Below are 12894 nucleotides of genomic sequence, written 5' to 3' on the forward strand. Positions count from 1 at the left end.
AAACAGTTAATCTTTGCCAAGTTTTAAGCAGGTCCTATTCATGCCACCAGTTGTGGTTTTTTAAAATCCATGCTTACACATACACATACAGATTCACCTTTCTTTGTTAGGCAATAATGTTTATAACATCATGTTGTACAAAGAACTACTAGACAGAAGAGTTCAATTTGGCACGCTTGTATGGCTGTGGAAGCACAAATCGACAAGACCAGCAGCATGAACAGTTATAGAAGGACTCTGCCATGTGGCACAGAACCAACTCTGCTGGCTGGTCTACACCTCACTGCCCTGAACAAGGCAGGGGATTAAAGTGTTGGTTACTGCCAGAGCATGGCTTTCCTTGCCTGGCAGACAGTCTACTTGGAGTCATTGCCAGCTTACAGAATGTCCAGCAGCCTTCAGGCTGTTCCTTTCTACAAGAGCAACACTGCTATGGCAAAGCAAGTATCAGAAGTAGGTGCTTCAAAACTAGGACGTAAATACATGCTAGCATAGTTTAAAAAGAAGACAAAAGAGGTTCCACTAGTATCATGAATAGTAACTATTTATATCCAGAATTGGGGGGAGAACTAAGCAAGACAATAAAGTACACTTACTATTTCCCTGTTAAATCTGAAGAGCAACAACAAGGTCCTAATGCATTCTAGAAGCTAGAGAACCTAAACCATGCTTAAGAGGGACTATCCTTGTTCAAAAAGAGTTTCTCTGTAGCAATATGAGGAAAAAGTTGTCAAATGCATGATCAATGAACACTGAAGGTTCAACAGCAAATCACCAAGTGTAGTTTCTGTAGCCTATATCACTCCTCCAAACAACCCTTAGTCCCTCCTGCCTCCTGCCATTTTTTTCCTGACATCCATTATCTTAGCCCTTGGCAGGAATTATGAAGTATAACAAATGCAGTAATTTTCCAATTAGCAGATCTACACTAAGGGTTGTAGGCAAACTAATTTCTACTCAGAGTAGACCCACCGAAATTAGCGTACTTAAGTTGGTCACATCCATTAATTCCAATAGGTCAGAGGAGCAAAGAGGTTGATTAAAGAGTCTATAGAATGCTGGACAAATAATCTAAGTAGATGAAACCAAGTAGGTTTGGCACACAAAAGAAGCAGTTTGAGATGGCAGGGTGAGATGTGAAATCTGATCTTCAATTATTTAAAAGGCTGCCATGAAGATCAATGTTTGCTGGTACTATCAGCGGGCCCAGAGTGTGTACAGAAAAGTAGATTTAATATAAATTATTAGTAACTGCTTTCAGAACTGGGCAATGTAACAGGTTGCCTAGCAATCTCATCCAGTGAAGATATTTTAAGTAGCAACTAGGTGAACAATAGGGATGAAACAAAAATGTTGCAATGCCAAGGACTGAATTAGGGAGACCTCGAGTTTCCTCAAAAGTCGTAAGGACAGTCTTTAATTCTCAACTTTTTATACCAGAAACTACATAGTATCTGGGACGCGGGTGGCACTGTGGGTTAAACCACAGAGCCTAGGACTTGCTGATCAGAAGGTTGGCAGTTTGAATCCCCATGACAGGGTGAGCTCCCATTGCTTGGTCCCTGCTCCTGCCAACCTAGCAGTTCGAAAGCACATCAAAGTGCAAGTAGATAAATAGGTACTGCTCCGGCAGGAAGGTAAACGGCGTTTCCATGCGGTGCTCTGGTTCGCCAGAAGCGGCTTATTCATGCTGGCCACATGACCCAGAAGCTGTACGCCGGCTCTCTCGGCCAATAAAGCGAGATGAGTGCCGCAACCCCAGTCGGCCACAACTGGCCCTTTACCTTACATAGTGTCTGGCTACTTTATTCCGGCCTGAAAGAGTACCAACTACTCTGGAGACTGATACCTTTGATATGCCACATCTCAAAATCTTCACATATTACTGTAACTTCTGGGAAATGTTTCTGAAAACTGAACTAACATCACTGATGATTCTCAAGATTCCTAGACAGAGGAATGTTAATTTCAAACACCATTAAACCACAGGCAAGGCAACCAGAGAACAGATGAGAGAAACTGAAATAGAATGTTGATTAATGTTAATTAATAAAGTTCACAAGTTCACATTTATCAACAAAATATTGTATGTGAACTCAAAGCAAAGCTTGATTATGGACTAATGTCTGTTATTTAATGGGAGCGAATATTTAATTATTTGTACAGGACATAGGTAAGGGGAACTGCCCTGCGAGTGGTAGTTACACATAACTCAAGTCACCTTTCAAATTGTCAGAAGCAAATCAATTCATCTGAATTACAGCACATTTACTTGTACATGGAAACAGATAGAAATATGCCTAGACCGAGGCATGAATGTGCTATTTGAATTAATGAATCATATGGTTTTAATTTTTTTTTAGGTGTAGATCTGACTGCCCCAGGACCAATGCAGATGTGTTATTCCATATACATCTCCCAATTCTCTCATCTCCTTTTACCACTTTACAATTGCTGCAGATGTATACATTGAAGTGATTGTATCTCAGCAGTGGCGTAGCGTGGGGGGTGCAGGGGGGGCCGGCCGCACCGGGCGCAACATCTGGGGGTTAGGGTTAGGGGGCGCAAATCCACGGGTTAGGGGGCGCAAATCCATGGGTTAGGGGGCGCAAATTACTTGCCTTACCCCGGGTGCTGACAACCCACGCTACGCCACTGTATCTCAGTAATATCACTGACCAACAGGGGTGAAATACAGATCACTAATCCCAACACTTACTAATTGCTATGCTTATCCTATGAATCAATTGTTTATATTCAGAACCCCCATGTCAAGGAATGCAGCTCCACCTAAGCTTGTGATCACTGCAACTATGCTCTCAGCCATGAAACTTAAAAAAGAAGTGCACTGCCATAAATGTATTTCCTTTTGCTTCTTCATAGTGGAGATGGGGATCAATGCTGAACAGGTTCAGCAACTAGCCATTTTCTGATCCGTTGTCTTCCTTTGTCCAGCTTCTGAGATACTTCACACTAGCCAGCTACCCCCTGCCAAAGTTGATGATCAGGTGTACACCATCCTGAGCTCCTTGGAGGAAACTGGGATAAAACTCTTAGTTATAAAGTTAAAACAACTTCAGGCATGCCCAATGGTTCATGCGCACTTAGCAGGAGTTTCTCATTTCTTGGAACCGTGAAACATTATGCTACATGTACAGCCAACTTCTGTGTTAACAAGAACCACTCGTACTTTCCAGATTGCAACCCAGTAACCAAGAGATATATGTTGCCATCCCCCCCCCCCCGTTGATGCATGCCACAGTGAAGGTAGTGATACACAAAGGCTATAACGGAGCACATGGCTATCAGCTGTGACAAAGCCTCATGCATGCTAAAGAGGGATGCCAACATTAATGTGTGGAACCAAACACACACAACCCTTTTGAAAGTTAAATTCTTTTTTTACCACATAATTGCTAAGAATGTGAAAGGCTACCAGTGGGGGTGTGTGTGTGTGTGTATGTGTCAAATAAAGTCACTTCCTATTATATATTTGGCCTATAAGCTACCAGATCTGGTCATTCCTGTGACAACACAAACTGCTTTTGAAGCTGCTTCGGATTCACTATATACCTCAGGTTAAGAACTTAATTTGTTCTGAAGGTCCGTTCTTAACCTGAAACTGTTCTTAACCTGAAGCACTACTTTAGCTAATGGGGCCTCCCGCTGCCGCCACCACCACGCGATTTCTGTTCTCATCCTGAAGCAAAGTTCTTAACCCGAGGTACTATTTCTGGGTTAGCAGAGTCTGTAACCTGAAGTGTCTGTAACCCAAGGTACCACTGTATAGAATAGGAGCTGCTAAACAAATCAAAGAGCCACTTGGCCACATGAAACTAGTTACATAGTTATTTGGGTCCTGACTAGATCTTCCTTATCATTTATTCTTCTCAGTAACCATTGATTTTGCCTCTCTCCTCTCTTGACCCCTTCCACTAGGATCTCCATCCTTCCAATGGTACCTAAGTAGCGCATGTTGTACAGACACAGTTGCACTCTACAACCACCATGACTGCTGGACAATCAGTTTTCTCATTATAGTCATGACTCATGACACTGGACAAAATCTCATCAATAAATTTTAGTATGAAAATACTTACATGTCTGGCAGTCATATAATTGGTACATTTGCATATACAAGTCATTGAACAAGGAAGTTATCATTTATATACTGACATTTTAAAGCATACTTTTAAATAGGAAATGAAGCAGACAATCAAGGCTCAAAGCAGAAGGGTGTCTTCTAAAGTAATTTGTACGGCCTATGTTAGTGTACAAACATAGCTTATTTTTGTTTCTTGTGACATTCATTCTATTATTTATTTTATTTTAAAGTGAGACACCCTGGAAGGAAACCAGTCTCCAGGAAATGTTCACAGCCATAGCATCACAATGATTCTAGACTTTAATGTGGTTAATTATGGAACACATTTTAGCATTTTAAGTGTTCCTCTCCAGGCCTCTCATAACAATTGACAGACAATTTCTCATATCTCTGGAGTGTTCTTCTTTGTTGCTTAAAAGAGAAATAAGTGGCAGCTAGCAGGACTGTACCCCATTGTCACAAATGAAAGGATCTAACAGAAACATTAGTGGAACAGGAAAGAAGCAGTCCCGGTTTGTTCCTACTCTTTCTCTCTTTCCAAAATGAAATATGTATTGTTTAGCCCTACAGCATGTCACACACAAATACTAACAAGACAAAAAGTACATTTTAAGCCACATCTACGCGGAGCTAAACTTTCCACTATAGCCATCAAAATTCTAATTTCTCTTTAATTGTTCAAATAACAATATCAAATATAAAGAAAAGCCTCAAGTAACTGCTGGAGAACTTCAACCAGAACTATTCCTATCAGACTAAATTCAAGAAAATTCTTTTCCTTTTAAAAGAGTATAAAAATGCAATCCAAGTATATTCCCCTATTTAATAAAATAAAACCAAGGAATTAAATGATGTACCTATCACTCATATCTATTTACTTATATAATTTTTCCTTCTACTAATTCATTTTGGGTGGCCTTGCTCTTCCAAGCAAAAGGAGATTAAAAGAAAGGCAAATTAATCCTAAATTAATTTAGAGAGCGCTCCTAAATTTAAAAAAGGGGCAGGCTGTACTTCTACAAACCTCACTACTGGAGGAAGTAACAGCTGAATATATCATAGATCTGAATTTATTATGACTAGATGTTTATAAGTTTAACATTAAGGGTAGTAGCTCAGCTCTACTCAGAACAGATTCATTGAAATTAATGGACCTAAGTTAGCCATATCCATTAATTTCAGGGGGCCTACTCTGACTGAGAATAGCATTAGATTTCACCCTAAATTTAAGTAGACAGCAAAGAATAAGAGTGGGTGATACATAATCCTCAAGCTAGGTAATGTGCAGTGAGACTACCAATACAGGTACCTTGGTTGACGAACGCCTTGCGAGTCGAACATTTTGGCTCCCGAATGCCACAAACCCGGAAGTGAGTCGAACGGACTTCCGGAAGATACCATTTGACTTCCGAAGTACCACTGTATATAGATTCTATCCTTACATTTGAAAAGATTATAAGACTAGGGATCCAGAAACAAACCATAGTATAGCCTAAATCATGGGTAGGCAAACTAAGGCCTGGGGGCCAGATCTGGCCAATCACCTTCTAAATCCAGCCCGCGGACGGTCCGGGAATCAGTGTGTTTTTACATGAGTAGAATGTGTGCTTTTATTTAAAATGCATCTCTGGGTTATTTGTGGGGCATAGGACAATGGACCGTCCCCTGCTGAAAAAGTTTGCTGACCCCTGGCCTACATGATTTATGAAGCCACATTTTTCCCCAGGAGCCAACTATTGCTATGTTTAAAAACAAAGGTTTGTTCCAAGTTGCAAGGTATAATTCCATACAGAACACAAATGAAACACAAGAATTATCTATTGATATCCAATAACATTTCTAGCATTTCCTGAAAAAAGTTGCTTGGACAGGCCCAATCTACAGCTGGTATAGAAAACAAGTCAATTTACTCCTTCAAATATTTGACTGGTAAAGTAACATAGCATCAGTTTCTTTCATACAATTCTGTTCACTATTAAGTTTGTTAATGATGTTGAAACAATGCAACTAAATTTTAAGCTACTATTATCAAGAACTGGACAAACAAAGTGATGCAAATAGAATTGAATAATGCAAATACAGTGGTACCTCGGGTTACAAACTTAATTCGTTCCGGAGGTCCATTCTTAACCCGAAACCATTCTTAACCTGAGGCTCACGTTCTGTTCTCATCCTGGTGCAAACTTCTCAACCAGAGGTACTACCTCCGGGTTAGCAGAGTTTGTAACCCGAGGTACCGCTGTACAGTTGAATGGCAACAATATTCAAGAATCAAATAGTTCTTCTTGGCTTTCATTCAGAAGTCATGGGTTAGCCTAAACACGGAGTTGCCAAAGCAGTACATATGTACACCATGGACCCTTGAGGACTTCCCCTAGAGCCCATTAAGCCTCTAATTCTCTCTCCATTACTTTTACCTCCATAATGAGGTACAAAGGGTGGTTACTTCCCCATCTCCATCCCTGAAAAGCACATGGAGATGAAGGTGCAGAAGAATGATTCTCTTTCTCACTTCTTCAGTTCATTTCAAGGCTCAGATCAGTACCTGAGTAAATGAGAAAAAGTGAAAGAAGGAAGTAGGAATGAAGGGAGAAAAATGAAGCAAGAAGGCCAAAGGTGGAGTACAGTAGAAGTCAAGAGAGAGAAGTGCCAAAGAACAGAGAAAGATGGTGTGTGAGAGAGTATGCATCAAATCTAATAAAACTGATCCTATTGAAAATGCATAATTTTCCACAAGTTCCCACCCCCACCCTCCACATCCAATCACAGATCACGTCTATCTCCATTGAAAATCATGGATATTATGCTTTCCAGCACTACCATGGTGCAAAAACATAGATTAGAGACACAGATCCTTATGAATCCTCACAATTTTTACAAGGGCTCTTTTTAATACCATCACCAAACATGTCACCTCTGTGGGCACAGGTGGGATCTGTAATTTGTTGGAGCTTCTATTGTCATCCTATGTAAAATTCATGAAAATCCATCCTGATCTTCTGTGTTTTTTATTTTTGACTATGCAGTGCAAATATGCAAGCTTTAATTTGATGGTAGTGTTTGGAGATTCTGTTTAAAACCTTGCAAATTCAAGAGGAAAGAGGAAAATTCTACTGGAACTAGTTTTTTACCCATACTCATGGAAAAGCAAAGAGTGTGTATGCATTCTCTTTTTCTCTGTTGGGAAGGGGCGCGAGAAACAACCAGACTGAGGAGTATCCAGGGCACTCTTAAAATCCAAGTGTGCCCATGGGTCCAAAAAGGTTTTCAATCTGTGGACAATCAAAAATGTTGTTTAAAATGAAAGCTAACCACGGAGAGACAGAACATTTGAGGTAGAAGTTCAGAGCTTTTAAAATACAATACCTGTTCCTGAATAAAACTTTCACTAAGGAGAAAGGAGCACTTATTTATGCCTTTAATATCAGACAAGAGTATGTTGCAACTAAAAAAAGGTAGATTGCTACCTCCATACGGGTACAGTGGTACCTCGGGTTACAAACACCTTGGGTTACAAATTTCGCTAACCCGTAAGTAGTAACTCGGGTTACAAACTTTGCCCCAGGATGAGAACAGAAATCGCGCACCGGCGGCATGGCAGAGACAGGAGGCCCCATTAGCTAAAGTGGTACCTCAGGTTAAGAACGGACCTCTGGAATGAATTACGGTAAGTCTGTAACCCGAGGTACCACTGTATTTGACAGTTGTCAGGCGCTCAGATGCTCCATCAAATAATAGGTAAACAATCAACTGGCATTTTAAACTTATTTTTCATTAGCTACAGAAATACAAGAAACCAAAACATCCTGCAGTGCTGAAAGTACAAAGCACACAATAAGCCTCCCCAGGAATTATTTCTTTACACTATCAAGGACAGTGTCACATCTGTCATAAGCAGATTACCAAAACTCACCACCCATTCCAGAATGAAAACAGACATGTCCTGCAAGTTATAGGCAGATTTGACAAATTAACTCAACTTGCTCATTTCCAGTCAGTTCTATTTACGTCACTCTTCTGATAACAAAGCGATTCAGAAACAAGTCTTCAGAATCCTTAAGATATGAAGATGTACCAACAGCAACGTAAGCCTCAGAAATCTGCACTGGTAGAAAATAAATTCCCAATGCGATATTTGAGGATTCAAAATATATTAGCCATTTCTTATTAAACTTTGGTGCCAATTCATTCCCTTCCAGTAAACTCGCAAACCATCAGATACTTACCATTTGGCCAAATAGTTCCCTCACCCGCCCCCAAAATTACATTCCTACTGCACTTACCACAAAACTGAACCTGTTAGTTTCCTGTTCTTGACTTCAGCTAGTCAGATTTTTAGCCTTATTGTGAACTGTAAAGACTAGCCAAATTCAATAATAAAACAAGAATTATATACAGGCAACTCCCTTTTTATGCAAGGCTTGCGTTCCAAGGCACCGCGCACATCCATGGGACATATATAAGCCCATCCCACCCCCTTCTGGTGTGAAAAATGGCACACACGTCAGCAGTCGCACAAGTGCCAAACGCGTGCAAATGTGGAGTTGCCTGTATATGTATGTTTCTCTCTCTCTCTCTCTCTCTCTGTGTGTGTGTGTGTGTGTGTGTGTGTGTGTGAGAGAGAGAGAGAGAGAGAGAGAGAGAGAGAGAGAGAGATCTAACAAGAAAGCATGTATAATACAGCTGCCTCACACATTTCAAGATGGAAGCACACGAGAGGAAGTGGGCCCACCTCTTGCACTCCAGTGAGGAAAAGGAACTGAAGTCCTAAAAAGCACAGAATACCATCACACCCACACCACCAACCAGCTAAGCATGACTATACAGCTACTGTGAAAATCACTTGTCAAGTAAAGAGAAAGAAAGGCAAAATGGAAATAGCTGGAAGCCAGGCAAGAAGGTGGAGCATTGTGAGAGAAGAAGCAAGTATATGCATGTGTATCATGTACAGAATGAAGAAGTAGAAATGGTGGCAAAGGAGTGTTCTTGGACAGGTGTAGGTAAAAGAACACAGCCATTGTAACAATAGCTTCTACAGAATCAAATTCTGTTGAAAGTAGCAAGGCTTGTTTCCATTTTAAATGAACGCTTTAGAATCATTCAGAATTGTGGTCTGCACTCAACCAGTTTTTGTCATTTTTAAGTAATTACAAAATAAACCATGTACACAACAGTACACATACCAATTAGTTTCATTTAAAACCATTTCAGGTTTGGCATAATTTAATATAAACTTTGTTTTACTGTTGTAAAGTCAAAATCATAGTCTACATATACAAAGCTGCTGATATTCATGTCATTTTGTAGTGCAGTTTAGCTATGCACATTCTGGCTTATGCAAGTCCCCTCCACAACCTCTGCAACAGAAGTACTACTCTTGTCTCATAAGGATATATCCATAACTAATCCAAAATAATATTTATAATATGCAGTTAAACTGTGCAATACCCATGTCAATAAAAATCTAAATTCTGCATAGAGCCAAGGTGATGCAGTGCCACAACAGGTCAGAGGAAGTGGTTGTTAAAAGAAACAGGCCTAGCTTCTAAACAAGCCTTGCAGATTTTCTAATGATAATCATAGTTCATCTAACATTCAGGCCACTGAATTAAAGTAGCTGTTATGTGCTTTTAGTTAGGCAATCCTTTCACTTCTAAAACTTGTAGAATCATACCAATCTTACTATGTTAGATACACCAAATGTCCACTTAGCAATTCTTGTTAATTTCTAATTAAATATTACTGGCCCAAAACATATATGAAATAAAACTGTCTTGATTGAGATCTGAGCAGTTTCCAGATTGTCAAGCTACGAACAACTCTCAATTTACATGCATTTAACTTGTGCACATTCAGTTTCACGCGCTTGGCAAAAATAATTTTAAAAATTAAAAAGGGGATGGATGTCAGACACTAAATACTATAGCAATCCCACCCACTATAGCACCTAATGTGTTTTGACGATTTTGGCTTTATACAATAATGTAACCCCTGCATAAGTTGAGTGTCACCTGCACTCAACTCTTGTCTTGCAAAGAAGATTGTTAAATATTCTACACAGTGCAGTTTTTATGACATAGTAACTTGCAGTAGTACAAAAATTAATGCGGAAAACAGCGTTCTTTCTCTGTAATAAAAAAAAAGAGTTAAGAATTTAAGACCAAAGCTGCATTAACTGGTGGCAGCAGGGGAGAATAATGGAAAGTAAAAGTAGCAAAATAGTAGAGAAACAGCCTTTCAAAATCAAGGCAATAAGCAATGTTGGCAGTCGAGTAGGGAAGCAAAAATTGACACTTTCTGCCCCCTGCAGTTTATATTGATATCTGGATTTTTAAGATGCAAAGCCTAGGAAGAAATAAAACAGGGAAGCAGATATCAAAAAATCAAATGATACAATCTTTCAGTTATTTATTGGATAGTCCATAGAGTAAAATGTAATTTTGCAAGGCTGTGTTCCTTTGACAAGGACTGTTTTTAATTACTGAATCTTATACCATCAATACTGCTGGAGACAGATGTTGGCAATTGTGTGTTTCCTTTCCCATCACTGAATCTTCAGTGCCTGACTTCAACCATCTAAGCACCCATTTACACTATTTTTCCTTTCCATTTTTGCATACCAAGTAGAATAAAGCAGTAGAAATCTCTCCTGCGAAGAATGGCCTCCAAAATAAACATCTACTGACTCCAACACTGCAGCATCCTTCTAGAGAACAGGTTAGCTATCAGGCTACTTTAGCAGAAAATGCTTCCTCTTCATCAAATGCATCCCTCTACCCCACATGATGAAATTATGGGTGTGATCAACAAAAGGCAACCTTCCTTGAAATTCCAAAAGTTTGGCTTTAGTGCCTAAGCTTACAAATGAAGAAAATTATTAAATTATGACAGTTTTAGAAAGAAAAAGGCTCAAATTAAATATTGTGCAAGATCTCTAAAACAGCCATTACCACTGTTCTCTGCCTCCAACATTATAGTAAGAACCATTATTGTATTACTTCCCTCAACAGTGTCAAAAATTATTAGTGTAAAGAAACGTAGTGAGATTTAGAAACTCATTCTTTTGAACCATCCCAAAAGGTACAAAGCATTGCCTGGCTCAATCCTAAATGCAATTATCTGAATCTGCAGCACAATGAGAGGTAGAAAAACTGGTAGAAGAACTGTAGCCCTTTGAAACGCAATTTTACCTATATGAATTATGAATTTTTCCTATATAAAAAAAAACTAGCAAAAAGAGGTGTGGGCTAATATATTTTCCCCTGTGATGCTAGTTTTCTATCTGCAGGAAAGGGTTGGGGGGCATGCAAAACTACCCCCTCTCCACAAAAACCTGCAGTCTGAAGTGGTCCAGTCCACTCTATCATCCCATTCTGCTGCATATGTAGACCAAGCCTTGGTAATTTGCAGGCAGGTTTTAGGGCCTAATGGTGCATAAAAACAACAAACTCCCAGAATGCAAAATCTACAAACAGCTAAGTAATCATTAGGTATGAAACACACACTTGTAGTAGCTGTTATTTTCATGAAAAAACAGGTACACTGATACTTCTTGCATCATCAAACCAAGAGAAATGCCTGCCTCACTGACACCAAATCAGCAACAGTAACCACCTAACCTTCCCATATATCCCTTCAAATAGTCCTCCATATAACTACACAAATCTAACATATGCCATTCTCATGAAAGCCACTGGTATAAATCACTATATTCAGTTGACATAAAAAAATTTAACTCAAGCACATCAGAATCTGAAATTTGCTCATTCCTGACACATAGATGTTTGGCACTGACTTGACATCTAGGATTTATAAAAACGTATTTTTCCAGTTGAATATGTTTTGTACCATTGGTTTACTGACTGTGTTGTTTCTCAGTTTGCAAAACTTGATTTCATCAACCTCTACATGAGGTACTATGAGTAAGACCCACTCAAAAAGCAGTTGGAGACTAGTGAAGAGGGAAAGAAGGAAGGGGGAACATATGTAAGAGAGAAATGTTTACAGAACTGAATTATCAGGAAAGCAACAGAGACAGTTTTTCTTCACAGTGTATCTTTAGTTTGAATTCCCTCTAGACTAACTATGCAGTGAAATTAAATGTGACCGAAGCACTTCCCATCTCTGTGTATAAATTCCATTTTCCCTCACATATACCTTTGGTCCCCCCCCCCAACATACTCAGATGCTGTTCCATATGATTTTTAAGATTATTTTTTTAAAATCCACATGCATCAATGGTGTGCAGAATCATTTCCACCTATTGTGTCCTTGGAAACAGGACTTGCTTCCTCTGCCTGCCTAGAAACTCCAAGTCCAGTCACAGCTTCTACCCCAATAACTTGCTCAAACCGCAGGGCGACCTCTCCACGCCCATCCCACTCCCCCAACCCCACCCCTTCCTCTTCCCTTCTGCAGCCTACACCCACCCACCTTTCCTACCCCCTCCAAACCACCCTTCATAAGTAACTCAGCTCGATAGAGCCACCCGCTGGGGGCAAGGATTACAGAAAGCCACTTCCCCCTTTTTCGGTGTTCCTCCACTTAACTTTTAAAAAAGGCAGCTATTTCCGTGTCAAACACAGCCCACGATTGAGAGAGGCAGTCTTAAGAAAATAATACAGCAATGCCTCCCCTACACCCCCCCCACGGGGGTGGGGGAAGCCCACAAGTGCACAAAAGCAGGCCGGACATGCTATTTTGCCCTGTCTGGGCAGCTCTCGCTTCTCCCTCCCTCCTGCTCTATCCCTCCCCTTCCCAGGCGTGCTCTGCAGTTGTCCGATTCCGGG

At 40.0% G+C, this 12894-nt stretch overlaps 1 protein-coding gene across 2 annotated transcripts in view; it reads right to left on the reverse strand.

The window, feature by feature from the left end:
- LOC309329184 (ubiquitin carboxyl-terminal hydrolase 22-A) overlaps positions 1-12894 on the reverse strand; it is a 102516-nt gene that overhangs the window by 88019 nt on the left and 1603 nt on the right. The gene's annotated exons all lie outside the window — the stretch shown is intronic.

The sequence above is a fragment of the Podarcis erhardii genome (assembly GCF_964252035.2).
Source record: "Podarcis erhardii genome assembly, chromosome: 14".
Classification (NCBI taxonomy): Eukaryota; Metazoa; Chordata; class Lepidosauria; order Squamata; family Lacertidae; genus Podarcis; species Podarcis erhardii.